Source organism: Talpa europaea (assembly GCF_964194135.1).
Source record: "Talpa europaea genome assembly, chromosome: 11".
NCBI classification, from domain to species: Eukaryota; Metazoa; Chordata; class Mammalia; order Eulipotyphla; family Talpidae; genus Talpa; species Talpa europaea.
Window position 1 is genome coordinate 12,495,962 of NC_140078.1, and position 17,364 is coordinate 12,513,325.

Sequence of the window (17,364 nt, forward strand, 5' to 3'; positions counted from 1 at the left end):
AAGCACCTATGGAGTCTTCATCAGAGGCAAGAGAACTGACTCACAGTCCTGGGAAAGGCAGGCTTTGGTGGGTTCCACAGTACTTAAGTGAGTGGGCATGAGGGCAAGCAGGGGCATCTTTCTTGAGAAGGGGAGACTGAACAGAATGGAGAAAGAGCAGGAGCAAGTAAATGCCTAAAGTCGTTGGAGGAGAGAATGGTGGTGGCAGGGGGAACAGCAGGAGGCAGTAACAGCACCCTGAGCCAGGAAATTACACACAGCTCAGGGCTGTTGGAGTGCAGGCAGCGAGGAGACTCTGAGGAACCCCAGGGCCAGCTTCTGGAGGACCTCGTCAGCCAGGCTAAAGAGCCTGAGTTGATTCAGGAGCTGTTGGGAAGTCACTGCAGGCTGTTTTGCAAAGGAGGAGGCCAGTTCCAAAGCTGTCGCAATAGTTCCCGGAGAATTAAGGGAAGGGGTGATTTAACCAGGTCATCCAGATACAATTGCCAGGCTCCTCCCAGGACACATGAATCAGACTATCTGATGGCATGTCCACAAAAGTACCTTTTTAATAAGCTGCCCTTGCTCTTAAAGTTTAAGAGCCACTGAACAGGGTTAAACAACTCCTATAAAGGTGCCAGCCCATGCATCACTTGGCTAATAAAGCAGGGCCTTATCCCTTCTCACATCCAACTTATATATATTCTTAAGAAAACCTTCAAAGAGAACAATCAAAGATTGCAATCTCAAGCATTAGGACAAAGAACACACCTTGACAGCAGAGCCTTCTGTTTGCAGTTAAACACCATGGTCCTGATCACTGAAGATCCTGGGCATACAGTCCACGCATGTGTACACATTTCGTCGGGCCACCTACAGCTTAAGCAGAAAGGGGTATAGAACAAACGTGAGCACTAGGGCAGCAACAGACCACGCTGGGATCCAGCCCCACACGGACCTGCCATGGAAAACACAGTTCCATGGCTCCATGGGAACTGGATTTTGGGGTAACTGCTCATCTAGGTTTGTCCTGGGTTTCCAGGGAAGCCCTGTGTCCCAGGGAAGGCCTGGACCTCGATGCATCCCGCTGAATCTCATTTGTAAAATAGGAGCTTAAAACTTGCCTACAGGGACATCTAAGGATGGAGGCGATTTTGTAGTCCCCTTTGTTTGGGGAAACATGATCCCAAAATGCCACTTCCTGGCCTAGTGTTTCTTCTATCATCAGGCTTCCTCTCCTAGGTTGCAAATAAAAGTATCACATCCCATTTGGTTAGAAGAAGCAATTCCATTTACCAGCCACTTCCAGGGTTGTGATTTCATCTGATTCTCGCCACAACCTTGCCTGGGAAACAGGGCAGAAATTTTGTGCCCACTTGACAGATGGGAAGATGGAAAGTTGGAGAAGTTAGATGGGAAACATCCTTTCCCACTGGCCTTCAAGTTTCTGCCCGGGTCCTAAAGAAGGAAACTGCTACCTACACAATCAGCCCCTGCGGGACAGAGATGACCAGAGCGCCCATGGGTGTGATTTTACTCAGCCATGTCTCCCTAATGGGTGTGGGTCTCCTTTCTGCCACATTGCTTATTCTCTCTGTAAAGTTACAGGTTCATTTTATAAAAATAAACTCAGTTTTAAACAAAAGTCACTAGGAAACAAGAAACCTAGTTAAATTAAGATGATTTGGTGACCCCAGCAAGCTTCTTCAATTCTACTCCTCCCAGAGGGTTTTGAGTTGGGATTCTGTGAGCTCGCTCCATCATTTTTTTTTTTTTTTTTTGGTCACTGTTATTAAATAGAACAATCAGCCGTACAAAGCACATAGCTTAAATTTAATCTTTTGTTTTCAATGGACTGTCAATAATTCATAAAGTATATCAACATTGCCTAATGTGCTCCTTTATACACAATATATATAATCAGTGTTTACTGACTTAAATACACGCATTTTAAACATCGTTGGTCAGCTAAATCTTTAATATTTTGTGAACTAGTTACCTCTGAGTTATGAATTTAGAAATACTTTCCTAGATTTAGGAAGGGATTCATACTCTAAATTATGACTTCCATAAGCTACTCACTTTTTTGTGAAATTATAATATGATATTGTAAATGACAGGAGTGAGCATCTTACAACTATTACTAAAAATTGATTCAATGTCTATACCTGCCTATTTCAACCATTTATTTGTTAACTGAAAATCCTGATTCCTCCATCCTTTATACCAAGAATATCCTTACCTTAGCAGCACACACAATCAAAAAATGACCTAAATCTATTTGATGAGTAAATGACTTTTCTATATTTTTTTAAATATTTTCCAAAATTGAAAAATGTACTATGTCCTTCTGGTTAGGATCCCACTTATAATATTTACTTCACTATATTCACATTATCTTTAAAGCTGGTCTTTGTGTCTCATCTTGGTGCCAGAGGACCCAGGGCTGGGGAAGAGGGATGGGGTCCCATAAAGATCGAGGATTTAGAGTCCCTCTGACCCCACTAAGGACACAGCCACTGGCTCCATTGCCATGCAGGACCTGAACCCATGACAACCGATTTTCCCTGCACAGTGCATCTAAGCTCTAAAACCACACCTCATAGGAACTCAATCAATTCTTGTTAACGTTCTCACCCCAGACAAGCAGCTTTGAAAAAGCTGTTTTAGGTAACACGATCAGCCTTTTGCTGTCGTTCATTAAGAGTTTAGCAGCTCCATATTGATTTCCTTGCAGCTGCCTGTGAACTTTAATTCCTACAGCAGAAAAACAAGGCTTTGTCTGCGACATTTCCTGTCCAAGTGGCGGGTAACAACCATTCCTGGGATGCTGATTTCCCAGCGATGCCACCAGCAGGATGCCTGCCACGTGTCCTCTGTCCATTCTCGAGAGATTACTCACAGGTCACCCATGGGAGGTCCCTTCAAACGGAGCTCCACCTCCATCCTAAGTCAGAAGAGGCTGAGAACCCCAACCTTTGGAAAACCAGTGGCTGCTCTCTTCCTCCCATTGACCTGTAGCCACAGGCTTAAAGAAGATGATGTCTTGTATTTATATCTCATTTGTGCAGCCAGGTGTTTCTACCATTAATTCCTAGGCATTGGAAAGGACTTTAATAATCTGCTCTTGCAAGCGCCTCTCTGATACTTGATCCCCTCTACAATATCCCCACCAAGTGGCCATTCTGTCTTTCCTTGAACACCTGTGAAGCCAGGAAACTCACCCCCTCCATGGGAAAGCTATAGCTTCCCAGGAAAGCTGTGAGAGGTAGAAAACGTTTCCTTTTGTGGAATCAAAATCTGCTTTCCTGAAATGCCAGCCATTCAACTAGATTCTTGGCATATCCCAGCACCTACAAAGGAAAGGTATCTTTGTCCACCCTTAAATAGCACCACTCTATCTGGCATACAGCAGGCACTCAATGTTTGCTAAGTATGCATTTAGTGCATCTTGTGGAACATGCAGCACCCTCAGGCAGGAACAAGTCCTGTTGATAAGAAGTTGACAAGACACTGGCTTTTCTGATTGTGCAGCTTCAGCTCCAGACTCTTGACTCTGTATAATGAATGAACCACCTCATCCAGGTCGGCCTGGAGGGGCTGTTTAAGTCTATAAAAACAACAGAGGGATTTGTCGAGTAGCTAAATTCACTGTGGGGTTGGAGCTAAACAGATGAACTCAACTCCAGTGCCACTTAATAGCTGAGCAACTTTGAGTAAGTTACTTAACCCCTCTGGGTTTTACTTTTGTCATGCATAACGTAGAATGAGAAGAATAATTCTTACCTCCTAGTGTTGTGAGGATTGAGTCAATGTAGGAGAGGGGCTTGGAATAAAGATCAGCTCTTATTGTTATTCTCACTATGTACTGCTCCTAAGACACCCATGAAGAATAGACGGGCTTTCCTGCCAGAGTCCTGCTCTTCACACTGATGACCCAGAGCCAATCGGCACCACCTGTGTCCCTCTTAACCTACATGGTGAGGAAGCCACCTCCATGATGGGTCCCTCTGGAGGTCCCGGATGTTCTCGATACCTCTCATCCCAAGCAGTTGGGCTTGAGTTCCTGCTCTGGGATGAGTGTTGGGCTGTGTGTATCTGAATATTTTCACTAGCCTTTCTGTGATCATTTTACAAACCAAGAAGTTGAGGTTCAGAGAGGTTAAGTAACTTTCCAAGGATGCACAGCTGACCCATGGCAGAGCTGAGATTTAATCTTAGAGTCATCTGCTCCTGGGCCTGTGTTCACTCCACTTTGCTGTGTTTTTTTTTTTTTTTTTCCTAATGGGACAAGTCCTTTAAATGGAAAATCTGGCAAAACATGACCCTCCAACCTCTAAGGACAACTTGAAAGAGCTCTGCTCCTGGTGGGTACCTTCTATCTCTGTGTGATGCCAAAGCCAGCAACCCATAAGGCTGGAGTGCATGGAGTAGTCAGCCAGATATCCCCAGCAGCCTGCCTGAAGACAGGACTCAGGACAACTGGTGCCCATTCCTGGCTCTAGAGCTCAACCACACAAACAGCAGTCAGAGGCCGGAGCTTAGCTTCCACACTCATCAGCCTACAACCCTCAGCTGTCCCTGGGTAGCCATATTCAGAGACATCCCTCCTGTTTTTGGCCAGTATTCCAAGCCCTGTTCCAGGAGCTGGAACAGCACTGTACATGAAAGCCTGCCCCCCCCCCCCCGTTCCTACCTACTTCCTCCTCACCCCGGAGCAGACTTCTGAGGCTCATTTATAGGCACAGCCACTCTGAAAATGCGTCATGCCCCTCCTACTCTAATGGATGGGTGCACAACCAGGCCCACTGTCCACCACACACCACTGCTACCCATTCTTGCCACCTCTGCAAAGCCAGAAATATGACCTGGATGGGAGGAGGAAGACAAAGGAGGGAAAACATTTGGGAGCTTTTTACATTGCCTAAGTGAAAGATAACAGTGACCTAGGAAAGGGACAGTAGAGCTGGAGAGGAAGGAGGAGCCAAGCATCATGGCCATGAATGTAGAAAGCGATGAGCAGTAGCCTGCAGGTCACAGCAATCACGGGGACATTGTACCGGTCACTGGTGAGATGTTCCCAGTGATGCCTGCTGCCTGGTATTCATGCATCTGGTATTCATGTAATGCACACAGATATACACAAACACACACACACACACACACAGAGAATGTGGGCTTGACCTAATGACTTAATCCTAACAAACAAATTATAGCAAAAGTTGGATGTCTCTTTCAAGATAAAGACTCCCTTTTCGAGATAAAGATTCCCTTTTCCAGTGGCGTATTCCAAAGGATACGCGGATTGCGGCTGCCCAGGTCCCTGCGCAAGCATAGGCTTGTGACCTAGGCTTGCAGGGAGACATGTGGGGGCCCTCACTGAGGTGAATGTCCCTCACTGAGTAATCAGAAACCAGGCGCCCAGACACGGGAGCAGGGTGCAAAAGGTGCCATTTCTGCGGACACTGAACTGGGCTACAGCCCGCATCCTGGACCTGAGGGCTTTGGAACTGAGACCTGGGCATGAAATTCGGGGCGTGGGATCCCCACGACGGTGGGGCATTAGGCAGACACAGCACCCCAAAGCCGTTGAGGCTTTCCCCACCACTTCCATTCTGTTCCCCTGTCCCACGGGGTAAAAAACAGCTCCCCAAGGACACTAGGAGAGATCTCTGGTGCCACCTAGTGACCAGAAAAAAAGTCACCAACACCCCATAGAATAGGGACCTTTCTTTAGTAAAGACTGTTTGAAACCCGCGGAAGGCTCCCAGAGGAGTCAGAGGTGAGCTGGGAAGTTTGCCCAAGCCAGGCCCCTTCTGACCAACAGTCCGAGCCCAGAGAGGAAGTGGGCACCCACAGCCAGGGCAGACTGGGTGTGCGGAAGAGTGTGCCTGTCTCTGAATCGCCATTTTAGAATAGGGACCATTCTTCAATAAAGACTGCTTGAAACGGGCAGAAGGCTCCCAGAGGAGCCAGAGGTGAGCTGGGAAGTTCACACACGCCAGGCGCCTTCTGGCCAGCAGTCCGAGCCCAGAGGGGGAGCAGGAACCCACGGCTGGGGCAGACCAGACATGCAGGGGACTGCGTACATGCATCGCCTTTTTAGAACAGGGACCTTTCTTCAATAAAGACTGCCTGAAACCGGCAGAAGGCTCTGGAGGAGCCAGAGGTGAGCTGGGAAGTTCACACATGCCAGGCCCCTTCAGTCCAGCAGTCTGATCCCAGAGGGGGAGCGGGCACCCACAGCAGGGGCAGACAGGGCGCGCAGAAGAGCGTGCCTGTCTCCAAAGTGCCATTTTAGAACAGGGACCTTTCTTCAATAAAGACTGCTTGAATCTGGCAGAAGGCTCCCCATGGAGCCAGAGGGAGAAGGTTCCCTGCACAGTCAGAGGTAAGCTGAAGGCCCCCACAAGCCCAGTCCCACCTGGCAGGAAGTCGAAGCCCAGAGGAGGATCCAGAGATTTGGAACCCAGAGTGCAATCCAGCTATCCCACCTCCAGGGAAGTCTGTGGGACTTCAAGACACACATTTGTAACTAAACACAGAAGGAGGAGAGATTCTGTGACAGTGACCATTAACATACTCAAAGCACCACTGTCTCATTAGACTTCTGGCATAACAGTTTTTGACTCGTTTGGATTGCTAGTTTCTGAAACTCCTGAAAGAACACACCAAAAAGATGCCAGCCAGTACCAGCGGCACAGTGTCCCAACGCATAAGGCAAATTAGAAGACAGACAGCAGGGAAAAGAAAAACTACAAGCAAAGTAGCAACACCTCAGAAAAAAAGACACCACAAAAAAAAAAAAAAAAAAAAAAAAAACACCACCCACCAGCTTGCAACTACAGTGACTTGGAAGAACTTCTGAGCCTTCCAGAAAAAGAACTTAAAATTGCCATGATGAAAAAAACTGATGGAAGTCATTAAGCAAAACAATGCTCAGAAGAATGAAATTGAGTCCCTAAAGAGGGAAGTAAAGGAAATGCAGGAGATCAAAGAATTAATGGAGGCGCTAAAGAACTCTGGGAAAAGCAATGAAAGCAGAATAGATGAAATGGAAGAACGAATAAGTACTCTTGAAGACACAGAAATAAAAAGAACCAAAACAAAAGGAAAGAGAAGTACGAAGGAAAAAGAACGAAGAAAGACTTCGGGAACTATCTGACTCCATGAGGAAAGGAAATATAAGAGTTATAGGAATTCCAGAAGGAGAGGAGAGAGATGTAGGAACAGAGAAAATATTCAAGGAAATAATTGAAGAGAACTTCCCAAATGCGAAGAAGGAGCTGAAAATTGATATACAAGAAGCAAGAAGAACACCAAACTTCCACGACGAGAGGAAAACTACAGCAAGACACATAATAGTAAAGCTCCCAAGAATCCAGGACAAGGAAAAAATAATGAAGCTGACAAGAGGGAAGAAACAGATAATATTCAAAGGAAAACCAATCAGGCTGACATCAGACTTCTCTGAAGAAACACTATGGGCAAGGAGAGAGAGGAGGGACATAGTCAACAGACTCCAAGAAAACAGATGCCAACCAAGAATACTCTATCCCGCAAAGATCTCCTTCCTCTATGAAGAAAAAATAAGGACCTTCCCAGACAAACAGAAACTCCGGAATTTCATTACGACTAAACCCCCACTCCAAAAAATACAAGGAATCCTAAAGCCAGAACCTCGGAGGGATGAATAACAACGAAAGAAGACCAAAAAAAAAAAAAGTTATTAAAAGAATAAATAAATAAAATCAAAGGAAAGACAAACACAATGGCAAATACAGATGCTAACATATCAATATTAACTCTAAATGTAAATGGACTAAACTCTTCAATAAAAAGACACAGAGTTGCAGCCTGGATTAAGAAACAAAACCCAACCTTTTGCTGTCTCCAGGAAACAAATTTAGCTACAAAAGATAAAAATAGGCTCAAAGTTAAAGGATGGGAAACAATCCTACAAGCAAATGGACCGAAAAAGAAAGCATGAACAGCTATACTTATATCAGATAAAACAGACTTCAAACTCAAAAAAATAAAAAGAGACCCCAATGGTCACTACATTATGATCAAGGGGACAATACTTCAAGAAGAAATAACACTCATTAACATATACTCACCAAACGAAGGAGCACGAAAATATATCAGACAACTGTTGTCCTCTCTGAAAACAGACATCAGAGAAAACACATACATAGTGGGAGACTTCAACACACCACTATCAACAATGGATAGATCAACAAGACAAAAAATAAGTAAAGAAACTAAAGCTCTAAATAAGGACCTAGAGCATTTGGGCTTAACAGACATCTATAGAACACTAAACCCAAAAAAAACGGAGTACACATTTTTCTCAAGCGCACACGGATCATTCTCCAGGATCGATCACATACTGGGGCACAAGACAAACATCAACAGATACACCAAGATTGAAATCATACCAACCATCTTTTCTGACCATGAAGGCATCAAACTAGAAATAAACCATAAAAAGAAGGCAAAGAACTATCCTACCTCATAGAGATTAAAAACCACACTACTGGAAGACCACTGGACTAACGAGGAGATCAAAGAAGAAATTAAAAAATTCTTTGAATTGAATGACAAGGAGGACACCAATATCCTAAATGTATGGGATGCAGCAAAGGCAGTAATAAGAGGAAAATATATAGCAATAGAAGCTCACATCAAAAAACAAGAAAGAACTCAAAGAAACAACCTAATCTCGAAGCTCAGAGATCTAGAAAAAGAACAACAAAAAAACCCCAAAACCAGTAGAAGAAAAGAAATAATAAAAACCAAAGCAGAAATAAATGAAATTGAAACTAAAAAAAACAATCCAAAAGATCAATGAAACCAAGAGCTGGTTCTTTGAAAAAAATCAATAAAATAGACAAACCCCTAGCCAGGCTCACAAAGGAAAAAAGGGAGAAAGCACAAATAAACAGGATCATCAATGAAAGAGGAGAAATCACAATGGACACAGCAGAAATCAAAAGAATAATCAGTAACTACTATGAACAGTTATATGGAAACAAGTTCAACAATCTAGAGGAGATGGACAAATTCCTACAACTCTACAATCACCCAAAGCTAGATAAAGAAGAAATAGAACACCTAAACAGACCAATTACAAGCAGCGAAATTGAAATGGTAATCAAAAACCTCCCCAAAAACAAAAGCCCAGGACCTGATGGATTTACAAATGAATTCTACCAAACATTCAGAGACGAATTAGTGCCTATCCTTCACAAACTCTTCCAAAAAATTGAGAAGGAAGGGACAATACCAAACACGTTCTATGAAGCCAACATTACACTAATACCAAAACCGAATAAGGACAACACAAAAAAGGAAAACTACAGGCCAATCTCCCTAATGAACACTGATGCAAAAATCCTCAATAAAATTTTAGCAATCAGAATCCAACAATGTATCCATAAGATAATCCACCACAACCAAGTAGGATTCATTCCAGGGACACAAGGATGGTTTAACATCTGAAAATCAATCAACATTATCCAACACATCAACAAAAAGAAATATAAAAGCCATATGATAATATCAATAGATGCTAAGAAAGCTTTCGACAAAGTGCAACACCCATTCATTATAAAAGCCCTTGAAATTCTTGGGATACAAGGAACATACCTCAACATCATAAAGGCCATCTATGACAAGCCAACAGCCAGTATCATTCTCAATGGTGAAAAGCTGAAACCAATTCCATTAAGATCTGGAACAAGACAAGGATGTCCACTCTCACCATTGCTTTTCAATATAATACTGGAAGTCCTAGCCAGGGCAATAAGACAAGAGAAAGACATCCAAGGAATCCAAATAGGAAAAGAAGAAGTCAAACTATCACTATTTCCAGACGATATGATATTATACATAGAGAACCCCAAAAACTCCACAGAAAAGCTAATTCAACTCATCAATCAGTTCAGTAAAGTGGCAGGATACAAAATCAACACGCAAAAGTCAGTAGCCTTCCTATACACAAACAATAAATCTGAAGAAGAAGAAATCAAAAAAACCATCCCTTTTATTATCGAAACAAAAAAATCAAATACTTGGGAATAAATCTAACAAAAGATGTAAAGGACCTATACAAAGAAAACTATAAAACACTGTTAAAAGAAATAGAAGACACAAAGAAATGGAAAGACATCCCCTGCTCATGGGTCACTACATGCAAAAGAATGAAGCTTGACTACTACCTAACACCATGCACAAAAACCAACTCAAAATGGATTAAAAAACTAGACATAAGACCTGAAACCATAAAATACATAGAAAAAAATATAGGCGAAACACTACATGGTATGCACATCAAAAACATCTTTACAGACACATCACCCAAAGCAGTGATAGTGAAGGCAAAGATAAACAGCTGTAGCCAAGTTGGGTGTCACTTACAGAAGAGTACACTAGGAAAAAGCAATCAATACTCCACTTCAACACTAATGATAAAGGACTGATCACAAAAATCTACAAAGAGCTGATGAGACTCAACAACAACAGAGAAAATAATCCAGTCAAAAAATGGGCAGAAGAGCTAAAAAGAAACTTCTCTGAAGAGGAAATGCAAATGGCCAACAGGCATATGAAAAAATGTTCAACATCACTTGTCATCAGGGAAATGCAAATCAAAACTACCATGAGATACCATCTCACACCAGGGAGAATGGCACATATTAAAAAAACTAGCAACAACAAATGTTGGCGAGGTTGTGGAGAAAAAGGAACTCTCCTGCACTGCTGGTGGGAGTGCAAACTGGTCCAACCACTATGGAGAGCTGTGTGGAGATTTCTTGACCTACTAAACATAGAGCTTCCATATGATCCAGCAATTCCACTCCTAGGTATTTACCCAAAGGACACAGAAACATCAATTCCAAAGAACACCTGCACCCCTATGTTTATAGCAGCACTGTTTACAATAGCTAAGCTTTGGAAACAGCCCAAATGCCCTCAAATAGATGACTGGATCAAGAAGATGCGGTACATATACACCATGGAATATTACTCAGCATTCAAAAAAGATAAACCCATGCAATTTGCAGCAACATGGATGGAGCTGGAAGGGATCATGCTCACCGAAATAAGCCAGAAAGAAAAAGAAAAATACCGGATGGTCTCACTCATAGCAGGAATCTAGAAAACCTAAATAAGGGACCAGGAAAAAGAATAAGAAAGAAAATATCAAAAATCAACAAACAACTACGAACCAGAGACACTCTATGGGGGGTGGGGGGCGGGGAAAGGAGGGCCTGGGGTCAAAATAAGGGGGTTGTAATTGTATGGGGAATATAAAAATAAAATTTAAATAAAATTTTAAAAAAAAGAGTCCCTTTTCCACCTCCCTTGCCTTTGTTTCACTTTTTCACTCATTTGAGGGTGCCATGATATTAGCTTCCCTCTTAGAAGGTCTAGGTGGCAAGGGATTGAACGAGGGCTCCAGCTATCACCCAGTGAGGATCAGAATCCTACCATCAACCATGTGAGTGAACTTGGAAGCAGATTTTCCTGTAGTTGAGTCTAGAGATGTCGGCAGCCCCAGCTGATACTTTGACTGAAGTGTTGCAATAGACAATAAGCCAAAAGATGTAGTTCAGTGGCCCCTGGGCTCCTCTCCCACAGAAATGGAGCTAATAAGTGTTTGTTGTTTTAAGCTGCTGAGATTTTTTTCCACAACCGATGATCACTGGTACGGACAGAGACATGAACAAGGTGTGGTTTTTCAACACATGAGCTGGGAGTGAGCAGTGATGTACTCACCCTCTCATTATGAAAACCCACATGGATGTGGGTGCCACTGACTCAGTAAGGGAACCCAAGTGGTGGAACAAGATTTAAAGAGAAGAAGCCAAAACAAGCTCTGACCACATTGAGTCTGAAATGCCGACAGACACGCAGATGGATGAGGGTGGACGGTGATTGGATTTACGGTGCTGGAGCTCAGCAGGGAAATTTTGGCAGAGATAACAATTTGGGAATCAATGTGTTGAAAAACCACACTTCATTGCACAAGCATCCTAGATCAATCATCATTACACAAACCTAGATGTTACAGCTGACCTCACCCCTAGGCTAGAGGGGGAGCCCATTGGGACCACTGTCATATACACAGTCTGCTGTTGACTCCAAAACACCCTTACAAGATGCAGGATTGTAGTTCTAAGAAAGTCTCAGCAAAGCTGATAGGAAGTTGCATCCATTTCTATTGTTTCTATAGCAAATCACCACAAACTTAACACCTTAAAACAACACAAATGCATTCTGTGACAATTCTTTCAATCATTAGGATGACTGAGGTCTCACCAGGCTAATATCAGCACATGGACAGTGCTGTGTCCCTGTCTGAGACCATGAAGGAGAAACTATTTCCTTCCCTTTGGCACATCCTAGAGGCCACCTGGGACCAAGGTCCCTTCCTTCACCTCCAAAGCCAATAGCAGCAGCTCAAATCCTTCCCATGTCAAATTTCATGTCTCATTTTTCTGACCTTCCTCTGTCTTCAAACCCCTCTCTTTGACGACAACCGGGAAAGACTCTCCAGTTTTAAGGAGTCATGTGACTCAGCTGGGCCCACCTGCCTAAGCCCCATGCTCTCTCCACTTTTGAGGTCATCTGAGTCGCAACTTCGATCCTGTCCTCACCTTCATTCCCTTTTCCCATGTAAGGGCCATGTTCACAGTTTCCCGATGTGGACATCTGGGAGAGGTCACCTTTCTGCCCACCACAGGAGTCCTTAGAGGAGTCCCACTTCTTGCCAGAATGGACCGCTTCAGACCCGTGTGCTCAGTCATCAGCTGGGAGCACCCAGTGGGAGGATCGCCTCTGGGTGATGTAGGAAGACAGAGCAGCTGGCACCTTCTGTCAGTTGCACTCTCTGAAGCAGGAGAATTAATTCTCGTGGCAACCACACTCCTCTGCTTTTTTGAATTAACCAAAAATAATAATAATAACCCTTCCTTTTGAAGCTCCTTCAGAAAGCTAGAGAGATTTAAATGAAATTTCTTAGAAAGCTGATAGAAGAAAATAAGAAAATCCCATCAAAACTGACAGGCAGAGCAGCCTGGGAACCCTGCCTGATTCTGAAATGACTAAGGTGCCTGGCTCAATCTGAGCAGCGGTTACAGATCACCTTTAATACCGGTAATCACAGGTAATAAAACCACCCCCAAAAAATACAGGAATTAAGAGATTTTAGAGATCAATAAAGCTCACATCAAAAGCTGGGATTGTTCTCCCCAATCACGCTTTGATGTTGCTGTTGGAAGTCTTGCCGGAGCGGACTCCAGCATTAGCAGACTGAAAAAACACTGCGGTGTCCTCTCTATAGTCACACTAGCCAGTAGTTTCCAGTCAAATGAGGATCCGTGTGGCAACTGTCCCCTGAATGGATGCAGTTAGTGCTTCCAAGAGCTGAATGGTGGTAATAGAGACTGAGTATCTGCCAAGAAGGCCCGCTGGTGTAGTAGAAAGGACAAGAATGTGCAGTCCTGAGTTCAAGTCTCAATCTGATTCTGTCTCACCCTGTGATCTTTTCTGGACAAATCACTTTGTCTCTCTGCTTCACTTTTCCTTCCTGCAAGACGGAGTAACAGTTGGTGGTTTAAGTGTTAAATGTGTCTGTGAAAGCAGCTAGCACAGTGCCTGACACAGTAGATTCTTAAATGTCCGCTTATGTCAGAAAGCAATTACCAAGCATGGCAGAACATGGCTAAGGAGTAAGGGATGGAGGAGAGACAACGAAGATACAACTGTGACTGCACAGTGTACTCTTGTGGAGATCAGTCTCCAAAAGACCCCCAGTGATCCCCACCTATTACCATTCACACTCGTGTGGTTCTGCCCCACATTTGCCAGCGCCGGGCTGTGTGACTATAGAGCAACAGGAATGCTGTGAGTTACTCCGGAAATGTTATAAAAGGCTGCATCTTCTGTCTCAGTCTCTCACTTGCATCACTGGCTTAGGAAGAAACTGGCTGTCACATGTGAGGACACTTGCCTATGGGCAGGTCTGCATGGGAGGAACCAAATCCCTGCCAACAACCATGTGAGTGAATTTGGAGGATGATTCTCCAGCCCTGGTCCAGCCTTGAAATGATTGCAACCTCTGAGAGACTCCAATAAGCCATGCCCAGGATCCTGACTCATGGAAACTATGAGATAACAAACATGTGTTGTTTTTAAACTGGTAAGTTCCTAGGTAATTTGCTAGGCAGTAGATGGCCTCGCCAACTGTCTAATGGCCATCAGGAGGAGAGGCAGTAAATATAGTGTCCTCTGAGTCCTGACCTCGATGCTCACATTCACTAGCCAAATAGTCAGAGTTACTGTCTGCAGAATAAGGATAAAAAATCACCTGCCTATGTAACAAGAGTGATGGAAATTTGTACACATTTCAATAATACTGATTCTGATATTTCAAGGTAAGGAAACAATTCAAGTGGGGTGGGGGGAAACAGTGTACACAAAGATGGTCATCAAAACATTGTCTGGTGGTTTTAACATGAAATAACCTGATTGTCCCACATGCAGAAATCATGAATAGGCTCTTCAGTTATAGGCTTGTTACACATTGTTTCTTATTTAATTGCCATAATAGCTACTTTAGCCCCATTGTAGATATGAGGAACTGAGACTAAGTGAGGTTACTTGCCATAGATTGCAAAACTCTTGACAATGAATCAAGTAATAACAATAGTTAGTATTAGACCTCATACCTACACAGCACTGTTATAGGCACTGGTCTAAGGGCTTTGTGTAAAACAACTCATTTAAATCTTGATTTGTCTGACTTCACCATACTTAAAATTCCATTTAAAAAATGTGAGCCAGGCACTATCCATTGGACTTCAACTGCATTACTGTCATTATTTCTAATAACCCTATAGAATGTATACTATTATTAGACCCATTTTATGGATGAAGAAATTGAGTTTCAAAAAGTAAGCTGGTTGTTATATTATTTTAACCTTGTTGGAGTAAAGCTCCAAGTAGAATTATATTCCTATGTCTTAGGAGGGTATGATTATAAGTTGACAAAAAGTAATTCATTGAATATGAACTAAAGTTAGATTCCACTCTAAATGTTGTGAGCACAGAGACAATTCCCTTGATCTCATGGTGTAGAATTTAGAGTTTAGCAGGAGGGTGGGCAATAAATATATATACAAGTATAGATAGAGAGATGTATTTATGTGTATATGCAGACACACATGTACATATACATATATATACACAGATGCATATATGTGTGGGGGATGGATGTAGGCAGTGATTTATGCAATAAAAGAAAAACAGAAGAAAGTGTGATAATCACGGGACAGAGCCAGTGGCTTCCTTCATCAAGCAACATCTGAACAGAGATCTGAAGAGGGAGTAAGCCAAGCAAAGTGGAGAAGAGCATTCCAGGCAGAGGGAAGAAGCAATTGCTGAGATCCTGGTATATTTGAGGAGCAGCAAGGAGACCAGTGGCACTAAAATGAAGTGACCTACAGGAGAACAATAGGAGATGAGGTCAGTGACCCAAATTGCATAGGCTCTTGTAGGCCACAGTAAGGTTTTTGGCTTTGGCTATGAAACGAATGGAATGTTCGGGACAGATGAGTGATACTATGTGACTTGGGTTGTAAAAAAGAATAATCACTCTAGCTGTCATTTCAAGAATAGACTTCAGGGGAACAAGGGCTGAGGCAGAGAAACCAGTTAAGAAAGAGGTTATTTCAGTAATCCAGTAACAGATGCTAGTGGCTTATATTGAGTCGATAACAGTAGAAGTGAGAGGTGGTTGGATTTAGGATATATTTTGAAGGAGAAACAACAGGATTTGTTAATGCATTAAATATAGTGTATAGAAGAAACATAGTCAAGAGAGCCCCAAGGTTTTAAGCCACAGCAACTGGAACACTAGAAAATGTCTAAAAGTTGAGTCCTGGGGCAGTCCAATCCTCAGAAGTCAAGGTAATGAGGCAGAACCAGCAAAGAGGACTGAGAAGTTGCTGCCAGGAGTGTGGTGTCCAGGAAGTTCAATGAAGAAAGCAATCAAGGAGGGAAACGTGATCAACTCTGTCAAATGTTACTGACAATTCAAGATGATGGCCTGAGAACTGGCTGTTGAACTTAGAAACTGGAGGTTGTTGGTGACCTTGACAAGAGGTATTGGTGGAATGACAGGATCTGATCCTCTTCAAGTGAGAGTAAAAGAGAAAGTGGGATGAGTGTGGATAGTCCTCAACCTGAGGCAGCTACTGTGGGTACAAATTGGCCCACCAGTATAACTCAGGTGGGCACAGAGGCTATTTTCTTTTTCACTGTGATGACAGAGCTCAGGACAAAGGGGTGCTTTCTCATCTGCAGAAGAAGAGAGTGATGTGGGAACCAGACAGAGTTCCAGGCCCAGAGGACCATGACAGAGACAGGGAACCTACGTCATTCTTGGGAAGGGTCCCAGTAACTCATAATGAGGAATATGGTGTTTGAGCCAGAACTGACAGAGACATGTCAACTCTTACTATGGCATCCCCTCTGCAGTATATGGGACCCCCAAAATAATTTCTACATGGAAAAGAATTTAACTTAAAAAGAAAAAAATCAATATCATGACATATGCAGCATGATTTCTATGTGAAAAAATAAAATTCCAGGAATAAAAACAATAATGAATCCAAGCACAATGTAAAACTAAATCAATATTAAAGCAACTGAATTGTGGGTGAATTCTTCATTTCTCTATTTTATAACTTGTAGTGTTCAGATAATGTTTATAATATGAAAAAAAATTAAGGTAATAATAATCCAAACCTTTCTCCTGGAGTTGTTATGAAGATTAAAATGATGGCTGATACGTGATTAGCTCACAAAGTATTTTTCACACATTTGATCTCATTTAATCTTCACAAAGAAAATGCCTTCCCTTGGCACTTTGCAAAAAGCTTTTATTATTATACTTAGCAAACTGTGCCGTAATTATCTGTTTATATATCTTTTTTCCACTCTACACTGAAATACCCCAAAGATAAGAATAATGTCTTTTCATCATTCTCCTTGACAAGTAACAGGTCATGACACATGGTAAGAGCACAATAAATGTTTGGGAACATGTGGACAATGGTTGGAGCATGGATGGATGGATCAATTGATTGACCCATAGGTGGATGAACAGATAGATAAGCAGGGATCAAGGATCAATAGATCACTACTTTAGACCCGTGTTCCAAAATCGCATAGGTACTCCTAAGCCTGAGCTAACCGCCATCCCCTTCCATCCAAACTAAATATTTTTAAACCTCATGACAGATTTAATTCTCTCCATGTCTCAAACATCCAGTGAACTTGGGCACCAGAACTGTGATCTGTCTCACCCATATT